Source organism: Mustela putorius, unplaced genomic scaffold, assembly GCF_011764305.1.
Source record: "Mustela putorius furo isolate JIRA1106 unplaced genomic scaffold, ASM1176430v1.1 tig00003853_pilon_pilon_pilon, whole genome shotgun sequence".
NCBI lineage: Eukaryota > Metazoa > Chordata > Mammalia > Carnivora > Mustelidae > Mustela > Mustela putorius.
The window spans coordinates 30,599,870-30,620,362 of NW_025422005.1; the positions used below are offsets into that span (position 1 = coordinate 30,599,870).

Sequence of the window (20,493 nt, forward strand, 5' to 3'; positions counted from 1 at the left end):
CCTGGATGATTTGGAAAAGGGTTTAAGGAAGTATGGCTTTGCTTTGGGTTGGATACTTTTAGGAAGCAGCAATAATTCTATGATTGAGTATCTTAATAATTTTTATCCAGAAGTCAGAAGGAACAGAGTAGAGTTAAAGCTGTACTGGTAAAGGAGCAGTAGTCAGCTATATTATCTGGGGAAAAGGGCACGTACTCAGTCGCTTTTGTGATTTTGTGTCTTGTAGATGACATTATTGTTTTCGTCTACTCAGTTGTAATCATGGAGTAGTCTTGTTTCGTCTGCCTCTATCACAGAGTGGCCTTAGCTCATGTCTGTATTCTGCAAAGTGTTTTATGGTCAGCAGGAGAACACCATGGCTGAGCCAGGTGGCCAGCTCACTGCTGTGTTAAGGCCTAAGTGGGAGTACCAGCACAGCTCCCCATGGACGGGGCTGCTTGTCTCTTTCTCATGATATCAAGAATGTGTATGGTATGGGGGCACCTGGCTGGCTCAGTCGGAAGAGCTTGCAACTCTTGATCTTGGGATCATAAGTTTGAGCCCCCCACTGGGTGTCAGGATTACCTAATAAATAAATTAGGTAAAAACTTTAAAAAATATATGTGGTATGGGTGTATCACATATTACAAATTAAGCAGCTGACAGTTCAGACAAGAAAATAAGTGAAAACTGAAAGAAGTATATTGAAAATTTTTAGTACCATGGTAAAAATAGAGCAGATAAGAGGAAATGTTATAGAATTGCACTGTTAAAGGATCCAAATTTTTGTGTAAATTTTAATTTGTGTTTAAATTATTATTTGTATTAGACTAAGATAAAAATAATGAGGTGAGGGTTAAAGGGAACTCAGGACTGAAAGCCTTCCACTCAGTCCATAAGATGATTAATGTCTGCTTTGTTCTGGGCCAGCTGACACCCTGTAGTTACTGAGAACGATACAAATGCAGCCTTAGGTCCTAAATCCTCCACATTCTCCTTCATGAAAAGAAGCCAGGGTTTCTTGGAGGGCAGCCAGTGCCAAATCTCCAGGCAGAGAAACTCCTGGTACATTTTGTTACTGACAGGAAACAGCAACTCTTTGAGGATCTCACTCCTGGCGTTGGAGGAGGCAAACAGGCCAGTGTGAGAAGAAGATGTTCATGCTCAGGGACAGTTACGCCGTGACAAGCTGAATATTGGAATCAATGACTGTCATCAAATGGAACAACTTAAGTCTATAAAAATGCCTTAAATCCAGGATAATATGGAAAAAATAATTTTTTTTAGATTTTTAAAAATTTATTTGACAGAGAGAGAGACAGTGAGTGCAATGAGAGAGGGAACACAAGATAACCAGGGAGCCCGATGTAGGACTCGATCCCAGGAGCCTGGGATCATGACCCGAGTCCAGGGCAGACACTTAACGAATGAGCCACCCAGGTGCCCCTGAGAAAAAGAGATATTAACATGAAGTAGATTTGTTTTTTATCTCAGTCGTTTTTTTAACATGAAGTAGGTTTAAAATATAATTGCAATGTAGAGGTAAATGATCAATGTATGTTATAAACATTTGGAAATATCATTTACTGATTAAGCCAAATCATGAGAAGTCTACCTTAAAGCTAAATAATCACAAGTTGTGACCCTACAAGGCAGCACTACCCAACAGACATAAAATGTGAACCACGTATGTAACTTTAAATTTTCTAGAAGCCACATTTAAAAAGTAAAAAGAAACAGGTAAAATTAAATAGGATATTTATTTCATCCAGTATATTCAAAATACTATGACTTACACATGGGATCAATGTAAAATTATTAACCAAATTTTTTCATTCCTTTTTTCATGCGAAGACTTTGAAATCTGGTGTGTACTTTATCATCAGAGTTCATCACAATTTGTGCTAGCCACGTTTCAAGGGTTCAACAGCCATAGATGTCCACAGGCTACTATGTTGAACAGAACAACCACAGGCCTTGAAAGCCAATGGCTTGGATGAAGATAACTGTGGAAAGAACACGATGCTTGTTATGACAACAAATTCCTCATAGATCCAAACTGTGAAGAAAGGCAAGATGCACCTAATAAAGGGGTGGGCTTCCTAGGAAATCACAAAAACATCTGTTTATAACAATCATCAACATGTATTTATAGCACTTTCCAGGCGCCAGATGCCACATCAAGACCTTCCTGTATGGGGGGAGGGTCTCATTTCTCATTTATCTTAATCCTCTCAACACCTGATAAGGTAATAATAAGGGCTGACATTGATATGCCATTGTTTCAAACATTTTGCATCTATGAATGCATTTGATCTCAAGCTACCCTGTGATGTAGTTTCTGTTAATATTCCATTTTAAAGATGTAAGACAAAGAGATTAAGAGCCTTATCAAGTAAGTGTAGCACTAGAATCTCTTTGTAAAATATACATTATTTATGATTTTTCTTGTCTTAGAAAGAGAAAAGTCGTGGTGAATGCATGTCAAATGCAATGTTTGGACAAATGAATCTGAGATCACTTTACACTGCTAAGTGATAATGGGCCATAAAAGACATTGTGATTTTGTAGTACTTGTTAAAGTTTTTTTTTTTTTTTTCTGCCAGATGAGATAAAAGCAATCCTATCAAGAACCACTAAATTCCTCATAACTCTGTAAAGGCCTTTGAAACAAACGAATGAGAGATAAGGTCTAGTTCTGGTGTAATTGCCTTAGGAAAGTGGACCCAGAGTGTTAGTGAGCCCTCTTTGTTTCTTATGGCTACAAACCAGGGAAGGGAGATCTTGTAAAATGCTGTCTTGGGCTTTTCAACTTTTTCCATACGGGGATCCAGTACCGTTATGACGTTTCTCTAAAGGGTCCCTAATTTCACAACTGACAATTTTTTTTTAAAAAGATTTTATTTTTAGGTTTAGGTCATCTTTATGCCCAATGTGGGACTCCAACTTACAACCCCTAGATCCAGAGTCACATGCTCTACGGACTGAGTCAGCCAGTCATGACCATTTTAGGGAGCACGTCGAATTACAAGAGTGTGTACCATTTCATTCGACAGAAAAATATCTTTCAAACTATGTGGTTTTATAGAAACATCCATCCTCAAATTATATCGAATCACAAGGGACCCCAAATAGTCAAAACAATCTTTAAAAGAACAATATTGTGTGTCTCACAGTTCCTAATTTCAAAACTTAATCCAAAACTTCAGGAGTCAAAACAGTTTGGTACTGACATAAACACAGGCATAAAACCAAAGGAACAGAATAGAGGGCCTGGGGGGGGAACCCTCACACATACAATCAAATTATTTTTTTCGTCTTTGTTTTAACTGAAGTATAATGGACACAAATTTTATATTAGTTTCAGGTGTACAATACCATTTATACACATTACCGATAGTAAGTGTAGTTACCATCTGTCGCCAATACAAAGTTGCTACAATGTCATTGACTATAGTCCCGGTGCTGTACTTTCATCCCCCCGACTTATTTATTTTATTACTTTTAAAAGATTTTATTTATTCGAGAGAGAGAAAGAGAGTGAGCGAGGGAAGAGGGAAAGAGAGAAGCAGATTCCGGCCTGAGCAGGAAGCCTGATGCAGGGCTTTATCCCAAGACCCTGAGATCATGACCTGAGCCAAAGGCAGATGCTTAACCGACTGAGCCACCCAGGTGCCCCGACTAATTTATTTTATAACTGGAAGCATGTACTTCTTAAACCCCTTACTTATTTTGCCCATTCCCCCAATCCTCTCCCCTTTGACAACCTCCAGTTTTTTTTCCCTGTACTTACGAGTCTGTTTCTGTTTGTTTGTTCATTTGTTTTGTTTTTTAGACGCCACATATTCTTGCAGGTCTTTTTATTAGTACTAGAAAAAAGGACATTGGCTAGGAAATAGACTCATGGACACACATCCATGCAAACATAGATATCACGTGCCTTCTAAAGTGTTGGGCTGAAGTCAGCTCATCGGGGCTTGCAAAAGCACCATGTTGAATATGGTTGAATTCTGCAAGCAGCTGTTAAAGTGATGGTGGTTTGAAATCGGCTGTAGTAGGAGTATTTATACCGCGGAAATCAGTAAATGCTGCCTATCGGTGTGTGTTTTTTCTAATCAGAAAGCCACTTTACCAGCAAACCACTAATGTGTATCATGTTCATGTATCTGCACTTCTCTCTCTCTCTCTCTTCATAAATGATAGTTTTTTTAACTCTGTCTCTGTCTACATACAAACATGCACCCACATGTACACATACACAAACACCATAGGCTCACACTTCTACCTTTAATTTTTTTTTAAGATTTTATTTATTTATTTGAGAGGGGGAGAGAGAGAATGAGCAGTGGGGTGGAGCAGAGGGAGAGAAGCAGACTCCCCACTGAGCAGGGAGCCTGGTGCAGGGCTCTACCCCAGGTCCTGTCCTACAGCAGATGCTTAAAACTGACTGAGCCACCCAGGGGCCCCATTCTACCTTTAGTTCTATTTCAACATCGGAGTTTGTTCTAGTCTTTTTTTTTTTTTTTTAAGATTTTATTTATTTATTTGACAGAGATCACAGGTAGGCAGAGAGGCAGGCAGAGAGAGTGAGAGGGAAGCAGGTTCCCCGCAGAGCAGAGAGCCTGATGTGGGACTCGATCCCAGGACCCTGAGATCATGACCCGAACCGAAGGCAGCGGCTTAAACCACTGAGCCACTCAGGCGCCCCTAGTCTTTATCATTTCCATATTTGTAACTGTCTTCTCCAACAGTGAGAATTTTGGTTCCATTATTCTTGGTATATTCACTTTTTACTCTATCTCCTGACCACAAGAGCCATCTGCTTGGCCCCATCCCCACTGATTCTGACTGAGAGAGATGCCTCCTTTGCCCTGAGGGCCTACCCGTCCTGACCTTTCAAGCCACATCAGACCTGACCCTGTCAGCCCAGGTCAATCTACCAGAGTTGCCTTCTTAGCTTGGGCCCCATCAGCCCTAAACTCATCAGGTAAGTCTTTTTTTTTTTTTTTTTTTAAGATTTTTAAGAAGGCCAGTGTGTACAGGTCCGAGATCACAAGTAGGCAGAGAGGAAGACAGAGAGAGAAAGGAGGAAGCAAGAGGGTGTTGCAAGCTCCCCACTGCCCACTGAGCAGAGAGCCCGATGCAGGGCTCGATCCCAGGACCCTGAGATCATGACCTGAGCCTAAGGCAGAGGCTTTAACCCACTGAGCCACCCAGGTGCCCCTCATTAGCTAAGTCTTGACTTTAATTCCTCACATTTTCTTTCTTGTCTCTCTTCCCATTCAACATGCCTGTTTTCCTATTGTTTTTGAGCTTGTGGTGTTGAGTAGTTAATTTAATTCATTCATATGGGCTGCCAGATAAAATACAGGAAGCGCCTGTGTGGCTCAGGCCCTGATCCCAAGGTCCTGGGTTCGAGCCATGCATAAGGCTCCCTGCTCAGCAGAAGGCCTGCTTCTCCCTCTCCTACTTCCCCTGCTTGTATTACCTCTCTCTCGCTGTCTTTCTGTCAAATAAATAAATAAAATCTTAAAAATATATATATTTAAAAAAACAGGAAGCCCAGCTGTTTTTGAATCTGGGACATACTTGTACTAAAAAAGTGTTTGTTGTTTATCTCAATTGGAAATCTAACTAGATTTGCTGCATTTTAATTTGCTGAATCTGGCAATCATAGTCGGAGAACTGCGATCTGAAACATGATCTGTAACTCCAGACTTTCCTGTACACACTGGCCTTCTAGCTCTTCCTGGACCAAGTCCCATCCAACTCCTACCTCTGCTTGAAAGGCGCACGTAAGTCCCCACCCCCAACCCCAGTCTCATTTCCTGTACAGCATCCTTTCTCCATCCTTGCTCGGTATGTACTGCTTTGGCTCCCCATCAAACAACTACCAGAGTTATAGACAGGAGCACACAGTTTAGTAGACAACTAGAGGGTTTGGTTTATTAATGAGTTTGTGTGTTTTTATCTTGGAATGCATATGAGATGAGGCTGCCCCATTAATCCTCCAGGAAGCTTTACCTAAGTTAGCTAGTAGTCAGTAGTATTCCGAAGACCCACTGCATTCTTTTCATCCCTCTACTATGATTTTTACCTCCTTTATTGAAAACTCTCTGTTTGGAGTGGGTGGGTGGGTCCAAAAAAAAAAGAAGAAGAAAGAAAGAAAACTATCTGTTTGATATATTTTGTTATGGGATTATCTCCAGAGTAGAGGTGTTAAGTTAAAAAAAAAAATAGGCAAGAAGAAGAACCAAAATAAAGAGAGAGCAAAGCTACTATATACAAAGTTACCATATACATACACCATATTGAAACTGGGGGACCAAGGCAGGGATCACAGGGAGACTTATTTTTTATTTTCACTATCTTTTTTCTGTGCAGATTTTTAAAAATCAAGGGCATATTTTAATCAATTATTTTAAAATATGTAATTATTTAAAAAAGAAATGATCTATTTATGTGTGGGTCCCTCATTGCACAGTAAGCTGCTACTTGAGGTGAGGGGCCATGTCTATTTCAATTTGTATGCCGAAAGCCCAGCACTGTAGTCCGGTCCAAGTCATCATCTGGGCTGTTTGGATATATAATAAAAACAGCATTTTTATTTCCACTGATTCATTTCCATTACTGATAGTATGATATTATCGTGATATTTTAAGGTAAATTAATATTTATTAAATTATTTAGTTCAAGCATAAGTTAATGAATAAGAAATATAATTTCAAGTTTAATTACTACTTGAATTAATTTAAATAAAAAAAGTATGAAAATAATAAAAACTGGGATGCCCGGGTGGCTTAGTCAGTTGGGTGTCTGCCTTTGGCACAGGTCATGATCCTAGCGTCCTGGGATTGAGTCCCACATTGGGTTCCTTGCTTGGCGGGAGGCTGCCTCTCCCTCTGCCTGCGGTTCCCTCTGCTTGTGCTCTCTCTGACAAATAAATAGAATCATTAAAAAAATAAAATAATAAAGACTATGAAAAGATTGGATTTTTAAAAAAACAATCAGTTCTATTGAGGTATAACTAATATACAGTAAAATACCTGCATAAATGTATAGCTCAGTGAACTTTGACAAATGTATATACACATGTAACAATGACCACAATCAAGGTATAGAACATTTTTGCCAACCCAGAAGGTTCTGTTTGCCCCTTCTCGGTCATTTTCTATTCCTAACCTTGGCCACTGGCAATACTTAATAATTATATTATATTTATTAATGGATTTTTAAATATATTTAACTTCACACACTTAACAGAAGGTCTGTATTATCTTTTTTAAAAATGATTTTATTTATTTATTTGACAGTGAGAGAGGGAACACAAGCAGGGGGAGTGGGAGAGGGAGAATCAGGCTTCATGCTGACCAGGAAGCCGAATGCAGGACTTGATCCCAGGAACCTAGGATCATGACCTGAGCTGAAGGCAGACACTTAATGACTGAGCCACACCCAGGCACCTCTGTGTATTCTTTTATTAACCCAAAGAGCAAAGGACTGCCTACAAAAATAGGCTATTACCTACAAAGGACTGCCTTAAGAAAAAAATACTTTGATTGTATTCTTGTTTTAATCCATTTTTTTTTCAGATTCGCTATTTTTAGAGAATAAATTTGCCATTTGGCAAAAGAAAGAAAAGTGGAAAAGCTACCTAATTTTCAAGAACAATGGTACCAGTTGGCAATTATTGAGGATCTATTATGCATCAGGCACCATATTTACACTTTACATAAATCCATCTTCTCATTTGATCCTCACAACAACACTGAGAGGTGATTTCTTATTACCTTCATTTAATGTGTGGCTCAGAAATACCCATAACCTTATCTAATCATGACTGGCACAAATGTACCACACATATAGCAATAACCCAAATTTCTAAACTCTAAGCAACCCACCAAATGCTTAAGTGGCAATAAATCTGGACTTTCAACCGGGTCCCCTCCCCAATTCTCAAAAACAACTAGAACTACCACTGTCACCCTGCTGCTCAAGGATTGCTGCCCTCTTCCAGGCCGCTGAACTCTTCATCTGTGGCCCACAGTCTATGTGGGCGCCCCCCTTCTGTGCAGGGGGTCAGTATAGCCGGCAAAGACCTTCAAACATTCTGGGATTCTGAGTCCACTACTCCAGAAACAAAAGCCCTCTAGGGGGCAGTGTAGCTTAACACCATGGCCCAATCTAACAAAGTACCTGTGCCCACGTTAAAATTCTCTTAGAAATGAAGGTCGGAAGCTCAGAGAAGTTCAATAACGTGGTCAAGATGGCCCGAGAGTCAGTAGCAAAACTGGCAGTCGATCTCAGTCTGTCTGAATGCAAAACAGTAATGGATTTTCATTCTGTTGGGCTATCTTGCCTGACCATTCATTAGACTGAAGGGAAAGGGACAGAGCAGAAAGCAATGAAGTGATTATATATGGAGCAACCATTGTGTGCCACTCCCCAATCCATGAAGGAAACAGAAGAGGAACCGCAGCACTTGAGAGGAGGGGTGTAAGTTAACGCAGACAAGAGACTGAGAATGCAGGTGGTTTTGCTGATCATGGACTGTGAGTTCCAAGCATTATAACCCATCAGTCACTCAGGCATCCAGCCAATGTTCATGCTTGCCATGGCGTCTGTGTTACGCACTGAAATAGAGCTGGGAGCACATAGGCTGGCACATTTGTGATCTAGTGCGGAGGTGGTAGGGGGTCTTAAACAAATAAACCAATACATGCATAATTACAGATTTGGTTAAGCAGTAGGAAGAAAAAAAGAACAGGCTGCTAGAAGAGAGACAAGTGAAGGACTTAACTTTAAGAGAAGAACCCTGAAGATAGAGAAGGAGCTGGATAGGTAAAGAATGTTCTAGAAAGACAGAACAGTATATACAAAGCCCTTGAGGTAAGAAAAAGGTGAGGATTTTGGGGGGCTGAAGGAAGGGCCAGTCCACTATGACTGAATAATACTATCTCTTAATATCATTTAGTCTAAGTGGCAGGGAGTTCCATGAAGAGGTAACAAATTGAGCAAAGACACAAAGGTAGGAAAACTGTATACGGGGGGATGGGGACTTGCAGCTAGCAAAGAACTCTGTGCTCTTAGGAATAGCAAATGGTGAGTGGTTGGATTTAAAACCCAAGCTGAAGATTTTTATTCAATTTGAAACAAGAAGGGGCTTAACATTTTTAAGCCATGGAGGTGAATTTAGGAAGATGAATTTCAGGGAATAAGTGGAGTGACCTAGAAGCAGGGATAACTGTTGGGACATCCTTACAATAGCTCAAGCAAGAGAAAAGTAGGACTTGTCTAATGATGCCGTGACAGGGAAGGACTCGGTCCTTCAATAAATCCAACAAATGTAAAATCCCCCAAAAGAAAGAGCAAAGAATCGTTTTCTGGGGGACACTCTCTGGCAGGAAGGAAGACTGAAACAGCATCTGTGAGGTTTTTGAGTTTGCATCTCCTCTGAGGGTTCTCTGCCTTTGGGACCCCCAGCCCTTCGTCAAAACACAACAACAAAGCCTCCCAGAATGGAACACTAGGCTCCTGGGATCCCGGGGAGGTGGTGAGTCCAAAGGAGAGAGACAGGGAACGTGTGGTGACAGTCATGGGGGATAAGCACTCAAAAGTGGTTCTGGAGTATAGACACTCCCGGGATCCCAGGATCCTATAGACACTGCTCCCTCACCTTGCAGCCACTCTCCTCCTCCTTGCTCTTCTCAGACCTTTAGAGGACGTTATGCTGTGTTCTGTATATGTTCCCATTCGCAGGGCATGGATAAGTGGGAATGGGTCAGAGAAAAGATGGATAGAAGAAAGTTTCCTGAGGACAAATGGATAGGATTTAGAGTCTAATCCGATTAGATCTTGAGAAAAGGAGAAAGAGAAAATAGAAAATAATTTTGGGGGTGCCCGGGTGGCTCAGTTGGTTAAGCGTCTGCCTGCATTGAGCTCCCTGCTGGGGGGCGGGTTCTGTTTCTCCCTCTGTCCCTCCCCCTGCTCAAGCTTGAGTGCTCTCCTCCTCTCTTTCTCTCTCTCTCTCTCTCTCTTCCCTCTCTCTGAAATAAATAAAATCTTTAAAAAGTAAATTTAAAAAATATATAAAAATTTAAAAATAAAGGAAAATAATTGTGAAGAAGCCTGGGTATGGAATGGGGTGATTTAAGATCTTGTCCCTCCCTTTACACCCATCCTACTTTCCCTAAGCAAACTTCTGATGCTAATTTTGTTTCCCAAGTGGACTTTTCTATAGGGACGCCATTATATTTCTTAGGGTGAATTAGTAAATTGGGCTCTTGTGACTTAATCACCACCTAGGTGAAATGATAGAGTCAAGTTCTTGAACTTGCAAATCGGAAATTTTAGCCTAATCAGCAGCTTTAATGATCCACAATATAGGTCTGTCCTCTGACATTTTATGTCTCACACAACAGTCATGAAAATAGACTGTTTCCATAGGCACTATGTGTGGGAGTCTACCATAAGGGAAGCTAAAGTTATTCTCTGAGACTCAACTTCATAGAAACAATAGTAATCCTATTTATTGAACACTTACTATGTGTCCAGCCCTCTTTGGTCACTTGAACAATCTCTCTCTTATTTTATTTTATTATTATTGTTGAAGAGGTCGAGAGGGGCAGAGGGTGAGGGAGACTCTTCAGAAGGCTCCACACAGTGCGGAGCTCAACACAGGGTTCAATCTCACAACACTGAGATCATGACCTGAGCCAAAAGCAAGAGTCAGATGCTTGACTGACTGAGCCATCCAGGCATCCCTAACAATAGTTCTTTAGATACATGCTAGTATTATGTCCATCCTAAGATGAAGAATGTGAGATCAAAGAAATTAAATGATCTAAAGGCACAGAACTAATCATGTAGTGGAGCTGGGATTCAGACCCACCAAACTTGACTCTAGAATCCTCTGCTTTTCACATATTTTGAAAAGAAGTTACCACAACCGTGGTAGATATCCATAAGGGGTTTTGAATCTGGAAAAAAAGATCTGCAAAATGAAACTACCCTAAATCCTCATTTGTAAATGTATTACTGATGGCGTATTGGGAAATATCCAGCTTCATCAAGAACTGGGAGTCTCTGTAGAACTAGAATACAACTCAAGACAAAGAAGTTAACTGTATTGTAGATTCTGGGGGGAAAAAATGCAAAACCCAGGGACATCCTTTATTCATGACTCTTTTTTTTTTCTAAAGTATGTTCCACAACCCATGTGGGGCTTGAACTCATGACCCTTAGATCAGGAGTCACATGCTTTACTGGCTGAGCCAGCCAGGTGCCTCTGTTCAATGACCTGTTTCTGACTTGAGGACAGTACCCGAAACATAGCAGACTGGCCATGAGTATTTGTTAAACAAATGAAGAATGCCACCCAACACGGTGGCCCTTCAGTCTTCATGCACACATTTAGTAAGTATTCTTTCCTATCTCGCTCTGAAACAGCTCTAACTCTAAAGGTCCTTCTCTCCTCCAATGTTCAACATTGCTTCTCCCCACCTCCTTACTTTCAGCTCAGCACTTTATCTCGTACTTCCTGGAGGAAGAAGCACTCAGGCAGCGACTCCAGAGTCGCCCACTGCCACATGGACACACACCGCCTCCCACCCATATCCATATTTGCTAGCGTCCCTCCAGTTAAAATAAAAACGTGTCTCTCATTTCTACCCTAGACCAAACCTTTTCTTATATTCTGGAAATCATCTCCTCTCGCCTTCTCAAGGACTTTTCTCTTATAGTTTGTCCTCTTTTTTTTTTTTTTTTTTTTTTTTTTTAGTATTTTATTAGTCTATTTAAAAGAGAGAGAAGGAAAGAGAGAAAGAGAGCACATGAGTAGGGGGAGGGATAGAGGGTAAGAAAGAGGTAGACTCCCTGTTGAGCATGGAGCCCCATATGGGGCTCCATCTCAGGACCCTGGGATCATGACCCGAGCTGAGGGCAGATGCTTAACGGACTGAGACACCCAGGTGCCCCTGTCCTCTTTTCAACATCACAGTTTTTCCTGTTTTCTTGTATCATTTCCATATGTATACAACCATACTGGGTTTTTGTTTGTTTGTTTGTTTTTAAGATTTTTATTTATTTATTTGATAGACAGAGAGAGATCACAAATAGACAGAGAGGCAGGCAGAGAGAGAGGGGGAGAAGCAGGATCCCTGCTGAGCAGAGAGCCCGACGTGGGGCTCGATCCCAGGACCCTGAGACCATGACCCAAGCCGAAGGCAGAGGCCCAAACCACTGAGCCACCCAGGCGCCCCCAACCATACTGTTTTGAAGTAAGGTAAGAGTTTCCTTATCTTTAAGAATTCCTTCCAAAACTCACATCCCCATTTTTATGTTCTTTTTTCACAGAAAAAAACTTCTCAAAAGTTTAAACCTCCTCCCCTCCCCATCCTATGTTTTTCTTCAACCCTCTCCAATCAGGCTTCTGTACCAGAGATGCACAGAAACTTCTCTAGTCAAGGCTATTAACATTGCCTATGATGTCATTTCAAGTGGTTGCTTTTCTGTCCTCATCTTACCCAAACTCTTGTTAGCAGTCTACACACCTGACTAGTCTCTTCCTGCCACTTTCTTCTTTTGTCTTCAGGAGTATTCTGCCCTTTTGGTTTGCCCCCTGCCTCTTCAGTAGCTCCTTCTCAACATTTTTGCAAGCTAGAGCCTATCCTTGTGTGTTTTGTATCTTGTGGGGTGATCCTGGATCCTCCTCCTTTTTTATGTTTAAGGTCACAAATTATTGGTTCATCATCCAATCTGAACGCATAGGTGGACATTATATGGCCTGTAGCTTTTTTTTTTTAAAAAAAAGATTTTATTTTTATTTATTTGACACAGAGAGAGAGAGAGAGATCACAAGTAGGCAGAGAGGCAGGCAGAGAGAGCAGGGGAAGCAGGCTCCTTGCTCAGCAGAGAACCCAATGTGGGGCTCAATCCCAGGACCCTGGGATCATGACCTAAGCCGAAGATAGAGGCTTAACCCACTGAGCCACCCAGGTGCCCCTAAATGGCCTGTAGCTTTAAAAATGAGAAATTGTGTTTAAAAACCCGGATTACCAATTTCTCTGGGAGAATTTGAAGATCTAACAAAATGGGATCTACATTTCCCCACAGCAGTAATTTGCTGGAGTACCTGCTGCCTGGGTCATTTCTTAATCAGTTTTACTACTTCAAACATCTGATATCCAGCGTGCTTCATTCATTTAGGCTATTTGCCAAAGGCGTACAAGAACATGAGCTTATTGGGGGTGCCTGAGTGGCTTAGTCGATTAAGCGTCTGCCTTCACTTCAGGTCATAATCCCAGGGTCCTGGGATGGAGTCCCCACATCAGGTTCTTTGCTCAGTGGGGAGATTGCTTCTCCCTCTGCCTCCTGCTTCCTCTGCTTGTGTTCTCTCTCTCTCTCTCTCTATCTCTCTCTCTGACAAATAAAAAAAAATCTTAAAAAAGGAATATGAGTTTGTGACCCTTGATTCATGCTTTCCCTAAGATAGCTCCTCCAATCCCATTTAACACTACAAGCTTTTAAATTTCTTCTTTAACAAAGAGTTGCCCACAATATGACAGGACCTATTGTACCATAGACCCTAGGGTTACAGTACTGATAAAGCAAGTCACCCTACTTTCAAAGACCTTTTCTTCTATTGTATGTCAATTATAGCTGGGGGGGGGGACTTGCCTCTGGCAAGTGGAGACACACAAAATAATGACAATATGAAGCCAATTAATATGAAAAATTTAAAGAAGAGCAAGGGGATAGAGAAAGCTATTTCAGATAGGTTCATGAAGAAATTCCTCTCTGAGGTGAGAGTTGAACTTGAATAAAGTGAGAAAAGGAAAAGTACACCAGAGAAAGCAAACAGTAGGTATGAAAGTCATGGGCCTGATTTGTCTTGTTCAATCACGCTAAGGCCAGTGTGCCTGGAGCCACAATGGAGTGAGTAAGAAGTGGTGGGGATGTGAATTTGGTGAGATAGCAGGGGCCATTAAGGCAGGACTTTGTGGACTCTGGATGACGGAAAGCCATTGGAATATTTTGAACAGAGAATGCAATCTGTATTATGTATTAAAAATATTAATGTGGCTGTTGTCTGGAGAATTGAGTGCAGAAGGACAAGAATAGAAATATAGAAATAGCTAGTCTACCAAAAGGATTATCATGCATGTTTAGATGGGGGTGGGGAGCGGAGGGGCATTAGTAAAGAGGTCTGTGGGTAAAGCTGAGGAGGATTTGATTTGAGAATATATTTTCAACGTAGATTGGATTCGATATGGAGTGTGTGAGAAAGAATGGAGATGAGCATGACTCCATAGTCTTTGGCTTAAGCAGCTGAATGAGTACACAGTCATTTGTTGGAAAAGGAAAAGTTTGTGGCACTTTTTGCGTGAGATGCTTGCTACATATGTAGAGGGCACAGGAGGCTGAGTCTGGTTATGAGGCCAGTAGTGATAGTTAGCAGGTTCACTCTTACTATTTGTAAGGTCAGGAACAAGAGCACAGATGGTGATCCACCTACCATATGTCTAGCTATTTAGAAGTTGTGACTAAAGGTTCCTGGGTGGCTCAATGGGTTAAGCGTCTGCCTTTGGCTCAGGTCATGATCCCAGGGTTCTGGGATTGAGCCCTGCGTGGACTCTCTGTCCAACAGAGAACCTGCTTCTGCCTTTCCCTCTGCCTGTTGCTCTCTCTGCTCGTGCTCTCTCTCTCTCTTTCCCTGTTAAATAAATAATCTTTTAAAAATAAAGTAATATATAAAATATAAATTGCCAAAATTGTTTTTTGTCTTAAAACATTCAAATTATCTACTAATATACAAAATAAAATACAAAAATATCAGACTTTTAAAGATTTGTTTATGTGTCATCTCTACGCCAAATGTGGGGCTTGAACTCACACCCTGAGATCAAGAGTTGCATGGCTCTACCTGACCCAGACAGTCACCCCCAAAATAATCAGAATTTTAAATCAAAATTATACAAGCAATGCTGGAAATAGAAAGTTAACTTTATTAAGTTAACTTTATTTGTTAAGTTATTGCCTTATTAAATATTTTTATACAAATAAAGTTATTGTGGATACATTCCCAATTCATTGTTATCTATTGACTATGGAAAGAATCAGTCTCTCCAATATGTTACAAGCAGACAAATATACATATGAATATAACATTTAAGGGTCAAAAGAATTGTTTAGGATTGCAAAATTTTCTTCAGCCACTGTGGAGATTGTGCTAATTCATCAATTGTTTCCAAACCATGAATTTGAACATGAAAAGAGGCAATTTTTAAAAAGGAACATTCACTACTACTGGAAAATAATACTCGGTTATGCAAGAATATGCTGCATTTGTGCTATCTAAGAGGAAGAGTATGACAAGTTAATTTGTGTTTTCTCTTACCTAAGTACTTCTGCTGTTCAAAGTCTCTTGGCACTGCAAAGCGATGCTTGTTTCTCTTAAGTGGTTCCACCCAAAATCGAGGCATTAGGAGGCAGTTGCCTTTCAGTTTTTGTTTTTTTTTTTAAGATTGTCTTTATTTATTTGAGAGAGAGGGGAGAGAGCATGTTGGTGGGCCAGAGGGAGAGGGAGATGATGTACGCTTCTTGCTGAGCAGGGAGCCCAACCCCAGGACCCTGGGATCATGACCTGAACTGAAGGCAAAGGTTTAACTGAATGAGCCACCCAGGTACCTCTCAGTTTTTTTTTTTAATATTGTGATAAAATATGTATAATGTAAAATTTACCAAATAACCATTTTTTTAAAGATTTATTTATGTATTTGAGAGGAGGAGGGGCAAAGGGAGAGACAAACCCAAGCAGACTCCGTGCTGAGCCCTGAGCCAGACATAGGGCTTGATCTCACTACCCTGGGATTAGGACCTAGGTGGAAACCAAGAGTCAGACACTTAATCGACTGCACTGCCTAGGCACTCACCATTTAACCATTTTTAAGTATTTTTAAGTATATAGTTCCATGGCATTAAGTATATTCGCATTGTTTTGCCACCATACCACCATTCATCTCCAGAACTTCTTTATCTTCCTAAATTGATAATCAGTATGAGACTCCTGGGTTCAGTACCGTTAAGCCTCTGCCTTCAGCTCAGGTCATGGTCCTGGGATGGAGCCCCACATTGGCCTCACTGCTCAGTGGGGAACCTGCTGCTCCCTCTCCTCCCTGCTTGTGCTCTCTCTCACTATCTCTGTCTCTCCCTCTCTCAAACAAACAAACAAATAAATAAAATTGTCAAAAAAATTAATACTCAGAACCTATTAAATACTAACTCCCTATTCTCCCTTTCCCCAGCCCCTTGAAATCACTGTTGTTTTTTGTCTCTGATTTTAAATTCTTAGGGTACCTCACACAGTTAGTATCATGTAATATTTGTCTCTGGGATTTACATATTTTACTTTGTAAAACATCTTCGAGTTTCATTGATTGTGTAGCATATGTCCAAATTTCCTTCCTTTTCAAGTTTGAGTAATATTCCATTGTGTATATTTGTATATATATGCCACATTTTGTTTATCCATTCATCTCTCAATGAATGCTTGGGTTGTTTCCACATTTTGGTGATTACGAATAATATTGTTGTGAACATACGCATACAAATATCTGCTCAAGTCTTTGCTTTCAATTCTTTTGGTGCCTTTCAGTTGAGGACATAGAGCAAAAGAAATGGGGAAATGTTCCTGAGCTTGAATAGTGGTAGTTATTAAAGCAAATATTTAGAGTTCTACTTTTTGGTGAGTGCTGGATCTTGAAAGATAGAGAAGCTTGTATTCTTTAATATAATTATAAAGTGTATGTGTGTGTGTATGTGTGTGTATGTGTACAGAGAGAGAGATTTTTGCCAGGTCAGAGTGCCTTTGGATGGTATTAATGGGTGTAAGTATATAAGTGGTTTTAGAACTGGGTGAATATAGCAGTGAGTATAGATAGACAAGAGGTTGGGGAGCCTGGGTGAGTCAGTTAAGCATCCAACTCTTGATTTCCACTCAGGTCATGATCTCATGGTCATGGGATTAAGCCCCATGTTGGGCTCTGCGCTCAGCATGGAGTCTACTTGTCCTTGTCCTTCAGCCCCTCACCCTGGTTGCAATCTCTCTCTCAAATTAATAAATAAAAATCTTTAAAAAAGATTTTGAGGGCTGTGCTTGGAACATATAGAAATCAGAAAGAGAAGGGAGAGCAAGAAAAGAAACCAAGAAGAAATGCCAGGAGACCATGGAGGCTTGGAAGCCAGGTGAAATCCAATACTGGGGAATGATCAACAAGCCAGAACACTGCCGAGAGAGTAGATAAAGGACTGATACTTTGCCATTTGATTCAGCACAAGTGGAAATTACTGGTGACATTAAAAAGGGTAGTTTCAGGGATGCCTTGGTGGCTCAGTCAGTTTAGTGTCTGCCTTTGGCTCAGGTCATGATCCCAGGATCTTGGGATTGAGTACTACCTCAGGCTCCTTGGTCAGTGGGAAGCCTGCTTCTCTCTCTGCCTGCTGCTCCCTCTGCTTATGCTCTATCTTTCTGAAAAAATAAATAAAATCTTTTAAAAATGAAATAAAAATTTAAAAAGCAGTTTCAGTTAGGAGTGGGGATGAAAGCCTGGCTGAAAAGTGTTCAAGAGAGAATGAGAAGAAAGTATAAACAGAGGGCTTGGCCAGTTCTTTATAGGAGTTTTTCTAGAAAAGAAAGTAGAAAATGGGATGGAAACTTAGAGGAGGATGTGGTGGAGTCAAAGAAGGTTTGTGGTTTTTCTCTGTTGTTATCTTACAGCAGGAACATAACTGATGGCTCTGGGTCTCCAGTCCTGCTCTACCTGAAGTTCCAAAGACATATATCCAAGTGCATTCATTTGGATATCTCATAGGAAAATTAAAATTAACCTGTACCTGTCCCAAGCAGGACTTTTGGCTCTCTCTCCCTTTTCCCCCAATCTGTTCTTTTCTAATTCTTCATTTTTCTCGATATGCGTCATTGCCAACCACTCAACCCAAAAGCCATGTGGCCATTTCAGATTCTTCTCTTTCCCTCACTCCTCATAACCCATGCATTTTCCGTTAGTTCTGCTTCCAAAATGTTTCCATAATCTGTTTACCTTCACTCTTGGGACTGCTACAATAGCTTCATTCTTGCCTCCCACCACCTATTCTGCATATGGTGGCAGCAAGGGTGTAAATCAGATGATATCACACAACCACTTAACACTTTCCAGTGGTTACATGTCACATTTGATAAGATTTATTTATCTATTTGAGAGAAAATGAGAAAGAGAGCAAGAGAGAGCACAGTAGGAAGGGGGACAGAGGGAGAGAGAAGATCAGCAGGGAGTGTGGAGCAGACAGCGATGTGGGGGTAGATCTCACAACCCTGGGATCATTATCAGAACCAAAATCAAGAATCAGATGCTTAAGCAACTGATCCACCCAGGCGCCCCTACCCGTCACACTTTTAAATCCCCACTGCTTGCCTTGAGCTATAAAATCCTGTATTATCTGGCACTTTCCTCCTTCAACCTCATCTCCACCACCTTTCCTATCTGGAATCACACTACAGATACACTGACTTTCTCTCCATTCCACCCAATCTTGCCTTTTTAAACCCTAATTATTTATATTCTAAAGATACCAAAAAATAACAGAGAAAATTATAGAAAACTATGTTCCACTACCTAGACTTAACACATTAATATTTAGTCACATTTGTCCATTAGAATATGTTACTGAATAATAATAATATTAATAATAATATTACTGAATCTATTCAGTGCAATAGGTGCTAATTAATCAATGTTGAGGTATGCAGTTTACTATGCTAATATATGATGTTTTCATTCATTCATTTACTGGCTATATATTTCCATGTGTGAATATACCATAATTTGTTCGTCCATTTCTCTTTTGTTGAACATTTAGGCTATTTCCTATATTTTATCATTATAATAGTGTTACAATGAACACCAGCAACATAGTGTTTAAAAGGTCAGATTCTCGGGGCACCTGGGTAGCTCAGTCGGTTAAGCGATGGAGTCTTGATTTTGGCTTAGGTCATCATCTCATGGTCATGAGATCAAGCTCATCGGGCTCTGTGCCTCTTTCTCCTGCCCCACCTAAAAAAAAAAAAAAAAGGAAAAAGAGGTCAGATTTTGGAGCAGACTACTTAGGATTGAAGTCCAGGTACCATAATTTGCTAGTTCTGTCACTTTAATCATGTCACTTAAAATCTCTGTGTCTGTTTCCTGAATTATAAAATGAAAGCAATAATAATAACTTTTCATGGTATTGTTAGTAGGATGAAATGATTTGAAATATGTAAGGAACCTTAAAAACTGCCTGACACATAATAAATCTCAATGAGTTATCAACTCTTACTAATGTTAGGAATTGCTGAGTGACAGGACATGTGTATCTTCAATTTCATTAAATATTATACATTCTTCTAAGTGATGTACCAAAAAATGTCTCCACTAGCAATATATAAATTCAATAATCCTAAATCCTAAAACATGGTACTAATTTAAATTTTCTGCCAATCTAATGGTATGAAATTATATCTACATAAAATTTACTTATCTAATATCTACACCCAACATAGGGCTGGAACTCACGACCAGCATCACAGTATGATCAAGTATCACATACTGTTCTGACTGAGCCAGCCAGGTGCCCCATATGTTGTTTGAATTTGTACTTTTGACAGTTACAGTGAAGTTAAACATCTTTTCATGGGTTTATTGGCCATTCATATTTCTTTTTTGGTGAACTAGCTCTGTATTCTCTTTATTTACTTTTCTACTGGATTGTATGCTTTTTTCCTTTTGATTTTGAGAACTTTTTTTTGGATATTAATCTTTCGATGGTTTTATCTATTTGAATACCTTCTAGTTTTTGGCTTGTCTTTGTGTTGCATCTTTTTAAACTTATGTTGTTATAGAATTAACAAATTTTAATGCAGTCAACTCTAACAATATTTTCCCACATGGTTTGTACCTTTTGGATCTTATTTAAGAAATTCTTCCTTATTCTAATATCATACAGATATATTTCCTGAAAAATATTTCGAGGCCTTTAATCCTTCTGGGATTTATTTTTGGATATGGTATGAAACATTTATTTTTCTTTACTTTTGGAAAAATTTTCTCGGCACCATTTCTTGAAGAGTTATCCTTTCCCTACTGACTTGTAATGCCCACTGTTAAAAACCACCTTCCCACGGAGCTAGTCTTCATTTCAGCTTCACAACCTTTGCTTATGTTCCTTCTACTGGTGATGCTTTTCTCTCGTTCTCGAGCTCGCAGCTCCAGTGTCATTCCTCTCATATCTGGGTTACGTCTACATGTATGTCAGGCTCGGTGATTTCGTGACTCTTATGAGTCTAGAAAGGCTGAGGCAGGTAGGACTGAGGCCAGTAGCCTCCTGGCGGTTGCCAGGGCGGCTGTTGGGAAGGCCGCCGAGAGGGAGTACCCTGAGACCCAGTGACGGAATCCGTCCCGCGCCCGCGTCGCCAAGGAGTGC

At 40.3% G+C, this 20,493-nt stretch overlaps 1 long non-coding RNA gene across 1 annotated transcript; it reads right to left on the bottom strand.

Moving 5' to 3' along the window:
* Positions 1-1,748: 1,748 nt before the first annotated feature.
* Positions 1,749-20,447, bottom strand: LOC101674456. The gene is made up of 3 exons (XR_001182180.2): positions 20,222-20,447; positions 18,979-19,088; positions 1,749-1,985 (listed from the first exon to the last, which is right to left on the bottom strand). It is a non-coding gene; the product is annotated as an uncharacterized LOC101674456 (long non-coding RNA).
* Positions 20,448-20,493: the final 46 nt, after the last annotated feature.